Here is an 18,098-nt window from a genome sequence, read left to right as displayed (position 1 = left end):
CTACACTCTATTTTTCTTTACTTCTGTGGTAAGAGAAGATTTTTCTTTTGTGGTAAGAACACAGGCAACTGTCACAAGATAAATCACACTAAAAATCCTGAAGTAGCTAAGCAAAAGGCCTATGAAGAAATAAAATACAGCTCTGAAGCCAATTGTCTGGGTATGAAGGCATGAGTAGGGGTTGGCCACTGCTTGCTATATCTTTATTAGATTTATATTGCTGCAGTATGTGTGCAGAGCTGGCAAACACAGAGCAGGGCTCTAGTGTGTGAGCTGAGTCCAAACATGAAGTTAATAACTTACTCCTACTCTCTAGAGCTTCCAAGATACAAAAGAAGGATGAGATAGCAGTAGAACAACCCAAACACTGCACAATAAACCACAGTCTCTGCTTCATTCCCATCTGTACCGATTGAGAGTAATTTTACATTCCAGGCACACAACAAAAACCAGACACTGCTTTCTGTTGGGAAGGTGGTGAGGAGGAAAAGGGATGCATCTTTACAACGTTATCTTCATGAAGAAACACACACACTTCCTTGGTGACAGCTGGAGCACAGTTCACATCTCCTGGCCTGCATCTGCTCAACTTAAAACAAATGCGACAGAATTACTGAAGACAGAGTCCCACTCCCACAGCCTATAACTAGTGTCATCAGGGTAGAGTAGTGGTGGGCTGTGGCTCACTGCTGCTTTCTCCTTCCACTTTGCAGCCAAAGAAGAGCCCATAGGCTGTTTCTGTCAGGGGAGTCACCTTTATTTGAGTGTGTTAGGAAAAGCCAATGAGTGGGTGATTTAATTTTTAAATGCTTGGAGTCCATTTGCCTCTTGCCTGCAGGCTGTCAACGAAAAGAGGCCTCATTAAAATATTGATAAAGTTTGCAGGGTGATCTTGGAGGACTGAATCCGAGCTTCGATATACTACAGTATGGGTACATGATATATAATATACGCATAGAGGACAGAAGAAAACGGGGCAAAGGCAAACACACACCCTATCCCATAAGGTGAAGAAACTGAAGACATGTACATTAGCTCCCTTCTTTCAGTTACTGCAGGTCCCTGGCAGACCCACAGCAAAAATCAGGACCAAGTATTTGGACTGCACAGCTGAGATCTCTGAGTTCATGTGGAAGGGGCACATCTTCTTGCCAGATTCTGGATAATACTTGGAACAAAAGGATGTGAAATCAGTTATGACAGAGAAAAGGTATAACAGGACCTCCACGGAAAAACCTGCATAAAGTGACTATTAGAAACCTGAAGGCAATGAACAGGAAAAAAAAAAAAGTGTGAGCATCTCACTACAGAGTCAGAGAAGAAAGGTGGGAATGAGGAGGCAATTTTGGAGCCTTCCTCATGCACTGACTTGTTCTTTAGATGGCTAAGTTGCATAAAACCAGAAATTATTAATGTCTTCTTTGCCACAGCCTGCCACCCTTCTGGCTGGCAAAAGCAAGCAGTCAGAATCAGGCAGTGGTCAACAGCAGTAGATACTTCTAAAGAACTCCCACTCCCGCCCCTGGTAACGATTACCTTATTTGGTAATGGACTGAATTATCCGTTGGATAACATTGCTCTGAAAGAGGTATAATTTGCTACTAAGTGTGAAAAAAAATTGACATTTTTATCTAGTCATGAAGTGACAAAAATGCTTCAATGGTTTTTGAAAAATGACAGGTCTCTGAATTTCCAAAGTCTCATGACTCTAAAAATACTGTGTCCTCAAAATTCCCAGCACTGAGGCTATTATCCCTTCTATATGGAGACAGACAATAAATGTTAAACAGAAAGAAACCAGTTTCTGAAATCTGTATATAGAAAGAAGAGTCAAAAGGTTTTCTTAATTAACTGTAGAGCCACAACATCACCATATGAGATCAGGGAAAAGGAAGATATTCTGGATTTAAATTTTAGACCTCTGGAGCTGATCAAAATATGGGAGTAATTTTCTGCCAAATTTCATCAGTAAACATGCTTGTTTAGCTGCTTTCCCTACTGCAGGTCCACTTATCTCTCTGTGGACCCCACAAGAGATGCAAGACAAATTCTTCAGATCTGTATCTCCTTGCTTCAGAGAGCAAAGTGGTGGTCAGGTCCTCCTGGGCACTCTACAGCAGCTCCCTTTAACAGGCAATGTAGGGAACCACATGACACCATGAGGTACATGATTTTTTGTTCTTCCTTTCAGATCAGCTCTATCACACATGAGTGCAGATCTATGTTTTCATGGTATGTTTCCTGTTTTCCCCACATTTTTATGCTTTAACATGCAAATCAACATCTGCAGTCTGCTTGTGTCTTCATTTTCCTTTCTGAGACTTGAAGAAAAAAAAAGGCTCTGTAATCAGGGTCTTGATACATTTGTTTTGTCAAATCCTATTCATGGACAAAAGAATCAGAACAATTGTCTTCCCTAATCTGCTGGTCATAAGGTAGATAACTTCCACGGGCCTGAAAACAGCATCTGAATTTCAAAGTAGCCAACTAGAGTAAGAAGCAGGAGATGAAGCTCAAAGAGCAAGACTGATTAAGTAGTGCCTGTTACTGGTAAGGCAAACATCTTACCAGGAGAGAACACTGGCGGACATCTACTGTGGAGATCAACACAGCACCCACCAGGGAATGCATAGGATGACCTACAGGTTATTTCTTCACTTTCCTCTCTACTGTCCTGCCATTCTGCTCTCTCCTTGCTCCACAATTTTTTGCTTAATTAGAATCGTAATACCTAACCACCACTTCAATGAATATCTTAATAAAATGTCAATAAAGGAATATAGATTTTTAATGAAAAAAGGAGAACCGTGTATTTTGGTCTCTGTCAGGAAGGGAGCTGTGTGGTTACTATGAGGTAGTTTCTGCTTCTGGGTTTCTGGAAAGTCAAATGCAGGCAGCTAGCAGCATTTTATTTATAAAATGAAGCATTTGAAATTATGACTGGTTTTGCTGATCTGTGAATTCAGTATCACACGACACGAACAGTGCAGAAGAAGAAATTAATTCCAGCTGAACTAGCATTTAGCAGAGACGACTGTCCTACACAAGAAGAAACACATTTTGTTGCTTGAAACGTATGTTCAGGATGAGTTTTTATCATATTTTGAAAGCCAGTCTTCATATTGCCAAAGCCCTGCAGCTAGATAAACATAATTTACTTGTTAAAACATAGTTGATTTATCTTCATTGAATTTCAACCAGCAGAGATGTTAGCAAAAGATGAGAAGGTATGCAACATTTACCAGTAAACTGCAGAAAGAACTTATTTCAAGATGCAAAATTTTGCTTTTCATCTTCCACTGAAAACCATGGGAGCTGTCGTTATTCATAGAAGACAAGGGTTTGGTTAGTCAGCATTTATTTGGGACAAACTGGACTAGCAGCTGCCAGTCCACTTTGTTCTGAAAGTCTGCTAAGCTCTGCAGGTAATATTAGAAACATGGTTTCCTCTTCTAAAGTCCCCAGTGCTGCTTTCAGGTCATCGGACACATACTCTTCAGATTATGAGTTCATGTCTCAGCCAAACAAAAGAACAAACTAATTTCTATCAGCCCTGCCCTGCCCGCCCCTCCCCCCGGCTTTAAAATACTGTGATTTTTTAAAGCAGTAACTCCCTCAATTCCTCCTGTTAAATATTTGGAGACTGGCCAGATATTTCAGGGCTTGAAGTTCGCAGTCGTCCTCCTGATCAGAGCCACTGCACCCATCCAGATCCAGAGCCATCAGGACCCAGAAAAGCTGCAAGCCTGCCTGGTTTTGGTCTTGGTTCCCTGCCAGCCTAGGGACAAGGTAGCAGAAAGGTGGCTGGGAATTACTGGTGCCAGTCTCTGAAAATGTTTGGAGGTCCAGAGAGGAAATGTCTCTCCCACCAGCTCTGACAGGCACTGGAGCTAAACTCTGCAGATTTACACCACTGAAACACCATTTACTACAGCTGTAAATGGAGTCTTTCCAGATTTGCACCAGCACAAGCAAGATCAGAAAAGTAATCAAATCTGTCCCTCAAGGGAGTTTTGGGGAACTGAATTTGCAATGCCACAGATAAATCTGGCATTTACTAAAGATCAGGCCAAAATCTGGTTCCTATATTATTACAAATCACATTCAGCTTTATGTCCTAGGAGAATACAACTTGAAAGAAATGCTAAAGCTTAAACTTTAGTTTGGAGATACCAAAAATCAATGTAGATTAAGGCATTAATGAAATGCTTCCACATAAATCCTTAAGTAGACCCTTTTCTATCCAATTCCTACTTTGTTCCCAGCTGGTTAACTCATTCCTTTCAGAAGTAGTCTGGAGTAGTAGTATTGTCAGCCGCTCCAGAAGGGTTGGATTCACTTCTTTTCCCAAATCAGGTGTTACCTACGCTCTTTTACTGCTACTTCATGTTAGCATGGCCAACAAAGCCAGAGCCTGTTTTCTGAACCAAGATTTAGAGTGCTCCATGCTGCGTAACTGCACATGATAATGTGTCATACAAACGCAAACATTCAGTAGTTTCTGATACACCATAGCTGCTAAATAATAGTAATTCAATAACTAACCACCCTGTATGTCAATAGCTAAGATTCTGCAGGAACATTTGAAGTGCTGCATTCAAGTTGGAAGTATTGCAAAAATCAAAGTAGTGAAGACATATCATCAAAAATTTATACACTAGACATAAAAATAACTTTACATGTTCTAATCTTTACAATATGGTAGTAAGTCAATTTGATTAGTAAACCAAGACATGGTAATTTGTTGCATGTCTCACAGAAAGTTCAAGAATGAAGCTGAAGAAGCCAAGACTACAGGACCCATGCTGAACAAGGTAGTAGAATCTGGGATTTCCACACTCCATAAATTTGTGTCTGCATCGTGTATCTGTCTCACCCTGCTCTACATCTTTTTCTTCCCATCCCACTGAATGCCTAAATAAGCAGATAATTTACTCTGAAACAGTTCCTGCTACCTGACCTATGGTACCTCCCTGTCTCTTACTTGCCATTGAACAAGTAAGTATGCAGTGCATAAAGAATGTCCTCTTTTTTGTGTGTAATTCCCCCCTGTAATATCATATCACCTTCTTCCAAGAGAATTATTTTCATTTCTGCAGGAAACAATCTCAGTGTATTGTCCTCTTGAGATATCTCATGATATAAGCTGACCACGTGAAGTAATAATAATAATGATGCCAAAAGAAGCTGCAAGTTCCTGTTTGCACTGATGTCAGTACGTGCATTGCGTAGAACAGACAGGTTTTACACAGAAAGATGACCCTCAGTAATTTTTTTTGCCACTGCAAAATCTAAAAACCTGACTAGTAGATACTATACTTATGGCTTTGGGAGTCCTACAATGTGTTTAGAGGTATATTTTCTAGGCTGCCTCTGAATAGTAATAATCGGCAAATGCTGAGACAGGGCGTGCACTATTTTGTGATCCCAGAGAAGAGGATCAGAGACCAGCCTAGAGGAGCAGCAAAAAGATGGCAACTGAAGAAGAATCACCAGCAGAATGTACAAGCAGTGTCTACTTCATTACATTTGTCCTGGATAAATGCCTAGCTTTGCTTCTCCTGTAGATCATCATGGGAGAAGTCAGAAACTGTCAGGCTTAATACAAGAAACCCAGAGTCCTCTACCTGTTGCACTGCAGACTAACGCGTGTACCTGTTCACAAGCACTTAAGATACATTAAAAAAAGAGAATTATCCACTTCTGATGTGAAAAGTGTGTTTGGCATACTTTTGTGTCCCCTACCCTTCTTTCCCCTTCCCCTCCTGCCCAAATCTCAAGCTTCTGTTTAGACTGAGGTATCCAGATTTTCTTTTTGATAACACCAGTGCAACGTTGCTGACTTCAGAGAAACTGTGTTTCTTCTTGGAGCCTTATCACTGTCAGCTGCATCAGCCCAGCCCTCTGGATCTGGCCATTACGCTATGAGGAGCCTCACATGACAAAAACTTTTCCATTAGGAAACATTTCATACAATGGACCTCCATTGGTCTGTAGCACATGGCACCAGGAAAAAATACAAACCAGGAAAATAAACCTAATAAGAAAAAACAGAACTTCTCTAAGCTCCATCTGAGCTGAAATTCTGCAAACATTAAAGATAGTTAAAGAAAGCTTACAGTATTCCTTAATTTTTGTATCTGCAATCTTCACTAGCACAACAGGAAGTAAAGCAGATGGGAATCTTATTTCTGATAAGACCTAGCTCTGGATCATTTAGGATTTTCAACAATTTCAGTTATCAAAGGAGAATAGAAGCATTTAAAGGAGATAAGAAATGTGAAGGACACTTATATTTCACACAAGAACAAGCAAATATGCCTTTAAAAGCACCTAAAGGGAGATCAAGCAAAGAGTTTATGATAGCACTAATGATTGTAAACTGGTCTGCAAATCTCAGTGTGTTAACCAAGCCCTTGATTAGACACTATGTGGTGGCCATGGTGACCTGTGTCTTGGACAAAGTCCTCAGAGCAAGACTGAGGACTGCCGAAAGACCTGGAACAAATTAACTACTAGGTCAAAAGCAGTCACCCTGTCCACTCTCAGGTTGTATTAGATAAAGAACACAAAGTGCACTACACAGAAAACCCAAGACAGAAGTCCCTGAAAACTGCAATACTGTCATTACATTTGCTGTTGCACCCAAGGCTCAACAACTACCATACTCGGAAAGATTCAGGGACAGAAAAAGTTCTACATGATTCTTCAAGATTTTGCAAAAACCAGTTCTGTAAAGTAAATTTTTTTTTCACAAGTAGCATTACTGGCTCAAACAAACACTTCCTAGGAGTATTGTATATTGCAGCTGGAGACTATAATCAGCTAAACCTGAAAGCTGAGAGTTTTTATTAATTTTAATTTGGACACTAGGAAACCAATCCAAGTTTTGCAAAACTATCCTGGTAGTTTGCATACACACACAAAAAAGTGACAAGGAAAATGTATGGCAGGGAGAGGGATCAGAGCTTCCATAACCATCTTTTTGTCATTAAAGGTGTTGATAAACAGATTGGGCAGAAACCAGAGAAGAAAACAGGGAAGTCAGCACAGGCTTAAGGAATACCTTGTCATTTTAACACTGTTGTAACATCACTGTCAGGTTAGCACTAATCTTCACAACTGCAGCACACATTGCTTGCTGGAATTCAGGTTTTATAACCAGTTCCACCATCAGTGGCATTCAAAATTGTAAGAATCATAATCCCTTTGTTCCCTTTTCTCTTCCAGTCAACTATCTTATATGGGCTTGACAAGACTGATCCTAGCTGCCTGGTGATGCTTATTAAGATGTAAGAACAGCTCATTATTATGCAAAAAACCCCAATACAGACCAGGCTGACTGGCCTGTCTGCTACAGCAGCAATAAGCAGAGTAAGAGGGCCAGCATCTCTGTCATTTACCCCCTGCTATTCTGTTATCCTCTTGTTCCCGGCCCAGGGCAGATGGCACATCTGAAGTGACCTGCCTTTGTGGCAAGCCCCTGTGGATCTCCCAAGCAGTCTCCCGTGGAATGAAGGTGAATTTCTTGTGCTTGTAACGGCCTCAGGCAACAGTTCCATACTTCCAAGTGATGCATGGAAAATGAGGTGCTAATTTCACTTGTTGCTACTCATTCTTGTACTGGAAGAGTTGTACCTGCTTTCCTCATGCCACTTAATAGACTCCAGAGCACCCATGCGTCACTGTAAGTTATTCAAACCTGGGGCTAGACAATAACCTATTAAAGGCATCCAAAACTTTGCAATTTTTCACAGCTTTTACACCAGTGAGAATAAATACACTGCCCTGTCCAGAGAGGTATTATATCTTGACACCAACAGAAATGAAGACTTGGTATTGAGCTACCTCTGCGGGAAGGACACTGTGGTTTGTACAAATCACAATGGTAGGACTTTATACTGCTGCTTCGTAATTGAAGCATAGCATTTTAACAACCTCAATTTTAGTCCACCATGTATGTTGGAAATTTTCTTATGCAACAGGAAGTTCAAATGATCTGTCACTCCTCCTGGCAGACTTCCCCTTGCTGCTTTTTTGGTTCACTTACCTGATCTGACCAGTAATCTGCCCATCACTGAGCAGATGAGGAAACGGCTCCATGCCTCAGGTGAGAGAATTAGACTCAGCTAACTCCTCCTCTGTCCTCTCAGTCTAGATTTTCATGTAGTTTCCAATCTTCCAACATGAAAGCCATCACTGATACTGTTGTATTATCACAGCTACATCCATTAGACACCTGGTGCATTGAACTGCTTTAAAAAGGATTTTTATGTATACTTTGAAACATAAAGCAACTCCTTTATAATGGTACATCTTCAGCAAAGCAGAGACAGAGAAGAATGAAGATCAAGGACACAAAAGTTGTATCTTTTCTTTTGCCCTGATTCAGAAAATTAAAAGGGAACAACCTTACATTTCTCACTTTTCATCACACAGTCAGAAAAAACAAATCTGTATTTGTTGCCTTTTATGGGTGCTGTGGAGCTGAGAGGAACAAAACAGTGGCGAAAAATGGTCTGCAGGGTAGGAGATCTGCAATGACATTTTCAGGTTTGCTACCACTTTGATCTGCCAGTTCAGATGCTGGAAAAGGACCAGACAAACCAGATTCACTGCCCAGAAACTCTTCCCTGGATTCACATCTATTTGCGGGTGTGCAGTCTCAACCTATGTATATCCACTCTGCAAAACATTACAGTCAGTGTCTCCTCTCTGAGCCAATGTGTTCTCTTGGCATATGCTGAGGAAAAAAACATAGTATATCCTTCTGATATGAAGACTATGACACGCTGTCCAAGTTAGCAAAAATCCAAGTCTCCTAAAAAAAAGTTGGCAAAATCATCTTCCTGATATCCCTATCAACTGTTTTGATGTTCTCATCTGAAATATCTAAATGTGAGCAAACTCCAGCCATGGTAAGTCCCCCACCTCCAGAATACCCAGGTATCAGTGGACCAGTGGATTTCAGACCCACAAGAAATCAGTTATAAGGCTACCTTGTTATGGGATAAGCAGTGTTCAGCAATTGGTGCTGACAAAAGGAGGTCTTCCACAGAAAGCCAAGAATTGCTTTATGACGGTATAGTACCCTTTTCTCTATAAACTCCTCCAGAATGGTTGCAAATGCAGACCTGCAAGCATCAGTAGGGTAATGCCACTTCTTTCCAAAGGACGACCAAATGTCCCTACAGCACACTGTGGTATTTTACAGAGACATAACTTGTGGTTAAACCAGGCCAAAAGCTCAAGCCAGTCACTGCTCTCTACATGATCACCCAAATACTTTGTCTTGTCCACTTGCATTACTATATGCATTACTATATGAACTTTTCAAAAGCAGGCAGCCCTCTTTGCCAAGAGCTTTGAAAAACATCATATAGCCTTAATTCTCTTATGAAAGCTAAAGAAACACAGACTTACCTCTTCTGACAGTTGCTTTTATCCAGGGTCTGAGTTGCTATATTAAAGAAGTAATGTTGTCTCCTCACCGATTTCAATTAGGTTTGTGTCCAGGTTTTGTTTGTCCCCCAAAACCAAGCAAGGGGGAGAATGCGTACAAACACTTTGAGACTGTACACATAAGGCACAGCAATGCATGAGGCGGGGATTTCTTGCTGCAGTATGTAAACCAATGAACTATTGGTTATTGTACCATCTGCACTACTGATTCAAACCCCAGTCTGCTGAATACAGCTTTATACAAGGCAGTCTGATGGGACAAATCCTCAGAGTCAGTGGGAATAGGAGGCAATTACTGTTTTGCAGGTTCAGTATATACCTATATATCTATATCTACAATATAGCTATAATCAGTATATATCTATAATAATAGAGCTTTTCTAACACATAGAACTCTTGATACAAAGAAGCTGTGGGGTTTATTGTATGCCAGGCAGAGATCTAGTGACTGGCCTTCATCCAAAGGTTGAATTTTAGCCCTCCCATCCAGGAAGCAGGTAAAAAAAAAATTTATTTTACAGAGAAACTTTTTACATAATATTAAGCATAAAGTATTAAAAAATTTACCACTTTCAAATATTAATAAAATATTTATGGATAACAAGTAGATTCTCAGGGTGGAATTGCAATATATTGGCACACCGAAGGACTTAATAAGTGCTAGAAATGAGGATATATTTGTCACATGAATTGTGCTACAAATGGAGCTGGACCGGTAATATTTATTCAATCATCAGTTCACTGATTCTCTTAGTATTTTAGTACTTTGTTCTAAAATACTATGACTCCAGCCACGAACAAAGGCAGGAGGATAATTCATTAATATCTGTGATTTGTAGAGTATAACATTCATACGTAGATATAAATTTTAAAGACTCACATAGGCTTTGGTTAGGAATCACTAAAGAGGGACAGATTATCTCTGTGTGGTATCTTTGGGCATGGGAGATGTAAATTAATTTCCCGTCTTATTGCATCCCCTTGATTAAACGACTTCATCTCTCTGTGCCTCAATTCCCCACCTATAAAAGGAGGAATGTCTCTGCCAATCTTTAGTCACTCAAACGGAAAAGCACTCGACAATATTGCTAATAAATAATAGAAGGAACACTTGCTCAACTAAACCTGAAATCGGCCAGAAAAGCAAGGCCAGGTAACTAAAGGTTTTTGTTTTATTGTTTTATGTTTTGGTTTTTTTTTTTTTAATGAGTACTCCCTAAGTCCTTCAGAAATCATTTGAAAGACAGAAGCAAAACCTGTTCCAAGATCTCTTGAAAGGAGATTGGAACTACCAAAATATTCAGCTCAGATCATGAGGTGAATGCAGCCTAGCTCACCACGCGGCACTTGCAGCCGCCAGTGCTAAGCTCTGTCTCCCTGTGTAACTTTTGTCTCCCTACAATGTTCCTACTGCTTTAGTCGAGGCACCTGAAAGCTACCAGCGCATAATCAGATTATATGAATGCCCTTACAAAATACAAATGCCCAAAGCAACCCAAAGCCTCAAAAGACAACTCAGGGGGCCTCAGCCCGCGGCGCCTGTCCTGCTCCAGCCAAAGGGCAGCGCAACGCTAGCGCAGACCTGCAGAACTAAACAGTTTCCTTCCTGCAGAAAGGAAGTCACTAACTGCAGCAGGGATAAAGTTTGAAATTCTGGTTACAATATCAAACCAATATTTAAGGAGTAGATTGGCATCTTTTCTCCAGCCAGCACTTCCAGGCTTTACTGAACATCCACTTTAGATGTCCACTACAGAGAGAACTCATCCTGACAAACGGGAAGATGTTCAGAGCTGGCCAACAGCTCCTATTATAAGTTACAATTTCTTACTGATAAACACGTTATATATTTCAAATTATCACAAAGACGTACATTTCAAAGGTTTGTGTTAATCTTGACTTTTAAAATTCCCTTCCTCACATCACTTCCCTACTTCTTCCACACAGATATTTACATTATTGCTGTTTACCCTTTACACTTCGTCTGCATCTTACCAAAGTGTCATAATTCACACCACAGACACTGTTGCAAATTAACCTTTGTACTCACAGCAACTGGATGTCATCAGTGAACAGGCGAGAGCTTTATACCTTCCCAAAGCTTCCTGTCAGAAAAAACCCAACCCCAAGCAACTAACTCTTAAAAAGCACCCATGCAGCACAGAACAACCAACTTCTATGTTTTCTGCTGTGACTTTACTCGGCAGTTAATTTCAGATGTCATTTAACCATGACTTAAGAAGATACTAAGAATTTAATCTTTAGGAATGTACTTAGTGTTGATTACACCTGTAAAACCTCTGGAGTTAATCAGGGTCTATTTAATAAAAGAAGAGAGCAAAGGTATGCCACCCAACTACCTTCTGCAATCACAAACAAAATCAAGTAATTTAAATCATTTCTATGACCTGTAAGTATTGAACAAATTTGGCTTTTCTTGGGGCTGATTTACCATGGCAATGGAGTCATGATCTAAACCAGGTCTGTAAAACGACCTTCATTCCACTCCTTGGAATGTAGGTACATCCTCCAAGAGACTGCATGTTTCCTCTAGCAACCACAGTGCAGAAGAAGAAGGAAACATCCTCAGCAATTAATTCCTTTTGCATCCCAGTAACTCACACTGTAGCAGAAACAGCGTCCAGCTGTCTTGGTGCTGTAATTCCTTATGTCTACATTGCAATAGTTCGATATATGGGTGGAGACATTAGGTGGAAAGTCTCTGACAGAGATAAGGAAAAATCATGCACCTTAGAATACTCCATTGCAGACATGCATTGCAGAAGAAAAAAAAAAAAAAAAAAGGCAGATAATCAGCTTTCACGAATCTACAAGTTTTACTGTGAGTGAACGCTAGAGGGTACCAGTATTTAAAACAGATCATAGTTACAGTGGTAACTTCCCAATAGGGGAAAGTAAAGCAGAAGAGAGGCATGTTCTTCCTCTCAAGTTACATATTGTGTAACTTGTGGCTGTTATTCCATGTGATGTACAGCCTCCAAGTTATGAATTAAGTTATACAGATGTTGTCTGAGTCCACTTATCACTGACTTACAGACACCTGCTAAACTGTATGGTTTATAAGGCTGGTTAAAAAGAAATTCAACTACAACATTTTTTTATTTGCAGAGAATTATTATTTTGAGTGAAAAGAATGCCTTAATATTGTCATTAAAACATGTTTCAGGCTGTAAAGTTAGTTTTCCTTAGCCAAATTCTGATATTAGTGTGGTTTCTTTTTACCCAGGAACATCTTCAGCATAAATGAGTTTTGACACATAGTCAAATTGTCATCAAACTAAACCACCCCTCCCCCCAAAAACTTCGTGTAGATAATATATATCAGTTAAAATTGCTCTGTCCAGAGAATAATTTTTTTAAGTACTTGTGCAATTCATGGAGCATAAATGCACAGGAGTTCTACTGGTGAACGCAATCTAATCCAGGTGCCAAATTCTCACTGGCATGAAAAGGATTTCAATATCTAAGTAGTTTTATGGATTTTATTCTTCTTCACTTACAAGCAGGTCACAAGAGATCAAACTATTTTTGCTGGTGCATTGCCACCTGGCATGCACTTCTGCAGTGTGACTGAATAATCTTGACACCTGAAATACCATACACAGGAGGAGTAATATAGGATGATTACAAACACACCAGGACTTTGGACTCAGGAAACATCCCTGACCACACCACATTTGGCAATCCGTGTTCCTTAGAACTTCAGTTCCTTCTTTTCCATGTCAGGTAACCTCTTCTTACTGAAGGCCAGTCTTGTACTGCTAGTATATGAGGCATGGATCTTTTCTGAGGTTTATCAGTAAAATGACATGCAGAAAGAACACACAGGATCTGTCTGCTTCATCACGCCTACCTACAGCAAGTGCTATTAGCCTTTTGCTTTCACGAGCAATTCAGCAAAACATTTAAAAATGCAAGGGGATGGAAGAGGTAATAAATAAAGATCATAAGATAAATGAGGGGAAAGATTTACACCTTTCAAGTAGAGGTCCGAGAACAGAAGTCTCAGGTGGACATTCTGCAAAGACATCACATGACAATCCCAAGAAATTACTTAGTGCTGACGATAATGCTGCCGCTGAGCAATGAAGGAGTTTGCTGGCAGAAATGCTGAAAGACTGACATCGATCAAAGTTAACTGCAGCATCTTTGCTCATGTTGCACACCCTGGAGGGCTGTCAAAGTGTGTCTCAGGTGCAACTGATGATGAGGCCATAGATGACTCTGATGATGACTGATGTGATACTTGTGCTAATGTTTGGCTTGTGAAGGCATCTTTTTTTTTCCTTTCCCTTTCCCTTTCCCTTTCCCTTTCCCTTTCCCTTTCCCTTTCCCTTTCCCTTTCCCTTTCCCTTTCCCTTTCCCTTTCCCTTTCCCTTTCCCTTTCCCTTTCCCTTTCCCTTTCCCTTTCCCTTTCCCTTTCCCTTTCCCTTTCCCTTTCCCTTTCCCTTTCCCTTTCCCTTTCCCTTTCCCTTTCCCTTTCCCTTTCCCTTCCCTTTCCCTTCCCTTTCCCTTCCCTTCCCTTCCCTTCCCTTCCATTCCCTTCCCTTCCCTTCCCTCTTCCCTTCCCTCTTCCCTTCCCTCTTCCCTTCCCTCTTCCCTTCCCTTTTCCCTTCCCTTTTCTCTTCCTTTCTTTTCCTTCCCTTCCCTTTTCTCTTCCCTTCCCTTTTCTCTTCCTTTCTTTTCCTTTCTCTTCTCATCTCGTCTCATCCCTTCCCTCCCCTCTTCCCTTCCCTCTTCCCTTTTCTCTTCCTTTCTTTTCCTTTCTCTTCTCATCTCGTCTCATCTCATCTCGTCTTGTCTCATCTCTCCTTTTCTCCCCTTTTCTTGTCTTGTCTTGTCTCTCCTTTTCTCTCCTTTTATCTTCTCTCCTTTTCTCTCCTTTTCTCTTCTCTCCTTTTCTTTTCCTTTCCTTTTCCTTTCCTTTTCCTTTTCTTTCCTCACGTGTTCCTTTATTTATTAGTTAGAGGTTAATAAAGGTGCATACTTCATCAACTTAAAAAAGCCTAAACCTTACAGCTTAGGCTAATTCTGATAGCATTCCCTTTTTCTCTCAGGTGTCTGATCAGGACCCTTTGTTCTCCTTTAACTGCCCCATGCACTCTTTGGGAAGGTTAAGGAGCTCAACTAATTTTGCACATTGCTATGAAACAGAACCACCCCATATTTAGCTAATGCAAAGGGAAAAGTAAGTAAGAAGTCCTTTCCCTAACCACTACTACCTTTAGAGTCGATTTCAGTTGTTGTGAAACCATTCTTGTACAAAAGAAATAAACAACTTACACTATTCACATGGCTGTCACAAACTGCACAGAGTACTCACAGTTATTTATTGCAGCTTATTAGCTTGCTCTTATCTCACTAGTTCATGTTGAAGGTAAAAGGAAGTCCCTAGCACTGGAACAGGTTTGTAGCTCAATGATGTAGAAGGGAAGACCATAACAAGCGCTGCAAAATGCAAGCTTCATGTAGCTTTGGACACACTCTATGAACAGGTCTCCAGTGCAGGCACAGCATGTGCAGTCTCAGTCTACAGCAAGACCTCCTCCATAGCAGGGAAGTAAAGATCTGTGGAAAATACTGACAGATCAAAGAAGTCAGTTTCTTTTTCTATATCGGGCATGAGAACAGTAATATAACTCTTGCAGTTCACACTCTGTTTTTTAATATAATAGCATACTAATGTCACATAAACCTGCCCCTAGTGTTTTAGTTCTCAAGTTGTTGTTGAACTGGATCACGTGAGAGAATGCAAACACATTTCTTTAGCTCCAGGATGCTTCCCTTGCCACCTTTCAAACACCTGCTGCAAACAACAGAGTCAGCGTAACATTGAAAGGGTCCCCGGGATCTTTTGTCATAGGAGGTGTTAGGGATTGCTAGCAGCTTCTCGGTTATTATCATAGTTACCTACCTGTTAAACTAGTTAGAGAAGAAACAGTTACTGTTAGCACAAGTATTGGCATGATTTGACTCCCTTTAACAAAAACGGTGAAATTAACACAAATGGCGCAATTGAGACGTCTGACAAACTTCTTGCGATGCATTTGAGAACTCAGAATTACAGTCTTGTGCTGTTTTGCATTTTGCTTGCCTTCTCCTTTAGATTTGGATATTGCATTTATAGGTTCATGTCTTCACTTTTTTTATTCTGATGCAGAAGTTGATGTCTGCAACCAACAGCACACAAGGTGCTGTTGTGCGTTTGGTATGGCTCCACACATCAAGTGGTTGGTTAGGTGATATCTTCTGTCTTTTGCTTTGTACAAGACAAGTTCAGCCCAATTGCTTGGAAATGCTGCTGTATCAGGTCTGGCTGAGATGGAGTTAATTTTCTCCATAGCAGCCCTTGTAGTGCTGTGCTTTCTAAAGGTAGCTAGAAAGGTGTTCGTAACACACCAGTGTTTTGGCTATGGCTGAGCAGTGGTCACACAGCATCAAGGCTGTCCCTTCAACATTCCCCCCTCACCAGTAGGCTGGGGGTGGGCAAGATCTTGGGAGGGGGTATAGCCAGGACAGCTGATCCAAACTCACGGAAGGGATATTCCATACCATATGATGTCTGCTCAGCAATAAAAGCTAAGAGAAAGGAGGCGGCAGGGCATTCATTATTATAGTTTGTCTTCCAGAGCAACCACTACATGTACTGAAGCCCTACTTCTGGAGAAGTGGCTGGACATTGCCTGCTGATGAGAAGTAGAGAACAAATCTTTTGTTTCCCTTTGTTTCCCCATGTGGCCTTTCCTTTTGCTTTATTAAACTGCCTTTATGTTGACCCACAAGTTTTCCATCTTATATTGTCCCCTCCATCCTGCTGAGGAAGGGAGTAATAGAGCAGCTTGGTGGGCAGCTGGTGTCCAGCCAAGGTCAACCCACAACAGCTGCTTTTTAGTCTTATCTGTTTTATATGTGTTCAATCTGTGCTTATATGTGGTGGTGAATTTTCAACTTGGATAAGTGACAGAGGCTTGCTTTTCCTTCAAACAGATGTGGGACCAATACAGGCCAACCCCATGCTGATTAATACACTCGAGCTCTAAGTGGAGGAATCATTCTGCACATTCAGGAAGAGATACTTATTGTCTCTCCACCTTAGTAATAAGTAATTCTACAGGACTTAAAAAGAGTTCCCTGAAGTTATACCCAGGAGTACCAGAGGAGAAGCTGGGTAGAACACAGATCTGCTCCTCAAGAAAGTGGAACTATGAAATTAAAAGTGTGCGAATGGTAAGGTGGAACCTATGAGTAGTTTGTATAATAGCAGTGACAAACTGTCTGTGCTTGTGGGTCAGCATCCCTAACACAGCTGCCTTCTGCAGCTTAGATGGCACAGTCTGTCATGAGCATACGGCTGCACCTCAGTGAGCTGACTTATCAATTAAAATCATTACCAATCGTATTCATTACAGTTAAGGATCCTGGGCTTATTGTGATTCAGGTTGCAGTGGCATGTAATTGGAGAGACTGAAGTTACACAAGAAGCCCAAACTCAATGAACTCCTTCTTGCCTCCCCCTTCTTCCACACCCTGCCTACTCCTTGCTGTGCTTCACTGGCACTCGCTATGTTCCACAAGCTGAGTTACAACTGCTGCAAAACACCTGCTCATAAAACCAAACTGGAACGGTGAATGAAACCAGCCTGGAGGGCTGAGGAAGGTCTCGTGGGTGCAAATCCTGGCAGGAGATGTGGGGACAGACTGCATAATGGATGGAGACAGGTGAAACACAACGACTGACACAAATCTCAATCTAAACCGATCCTGAGAGACTGGAAAATATGCCACAACCCAGAGGTCTGTGACCCTTCCTTTTCTTTAAAGGGAGTCTTTAACTCCAGTTATATTGGGAACTGTTTATGTATCTGCTTGAAATGACACAGCTCCATGCCAGTCTTAATGAAACAACTTTTGACGAAGAGATGGTTATCACCTGGAACAAATGAGTTTTTCAGCTCTGGAGAAGGGGTGGTAACTAAACAGCAAAACCAAACAACAAATTAGCTGGTAGTTTGCATCAGGATGAAACCACATGAAATGGATCAGGACTACTTGATGAATGGGTACGGATGTTAAAAAAGAAATGGCCTTTAAACACCAATTTGAGCAGTGAGAAAGGGTATCTTTTCTCCTTGTACAGGTATACACTGGAGGGTGAAAGAGAAGAGACCAGGAGGAGAAGGAAACGTTTAAAAAAATTTCCTAGAATAAAAGGCATGCTCTGATTTCTGGAAAAGCTGCATGAATCCTAGACAGAGCAGGTTCATTCTGAGATGTGCTTAAGGAGTGGTCCATAGCCCTGGGTAAAATGAGTTATGAATGAGCAAGCAGGTACTTCTTATTTTGTCTATTTTTGTTTCTTTTTTTACTAGCTATTCCTTCTGTGTGTAAACTCAGAAGCCTTCTTCAGACCTGAGAAGGCATAAACCACTGGAAAATTGTAGAGTCCATATGGGTCTTTAGAGTGCAGTGTAATCTGAATGCAAATTCCTGTTTTTGCAGAAGCATGGTGCTTCTTCATGTCAGAAGGTCTAAGGCAAAAGAGACTGCTGCAGCCCATGGCCCAGACAGCACTCAGGAACAATGTGAGGGGAAAACTATACCATATGGCAGCCTGA

This window comes from Phaethon aethereus (assembly GCF_964289735.1).
Source record: "Phaethon aethereus genome assembly, chromosome: Z".
In the NCBI taxonomy this organism is placed as follows: domain Eukaryota; kingdom Metazoa; phylum Chordata; class Aves; order Phaethontiformes; family Phaethontidae; genus Phaethon; species Phaethon aethereus.
This window is presented reverse-complemented; position numbering follows the sequence as displayed.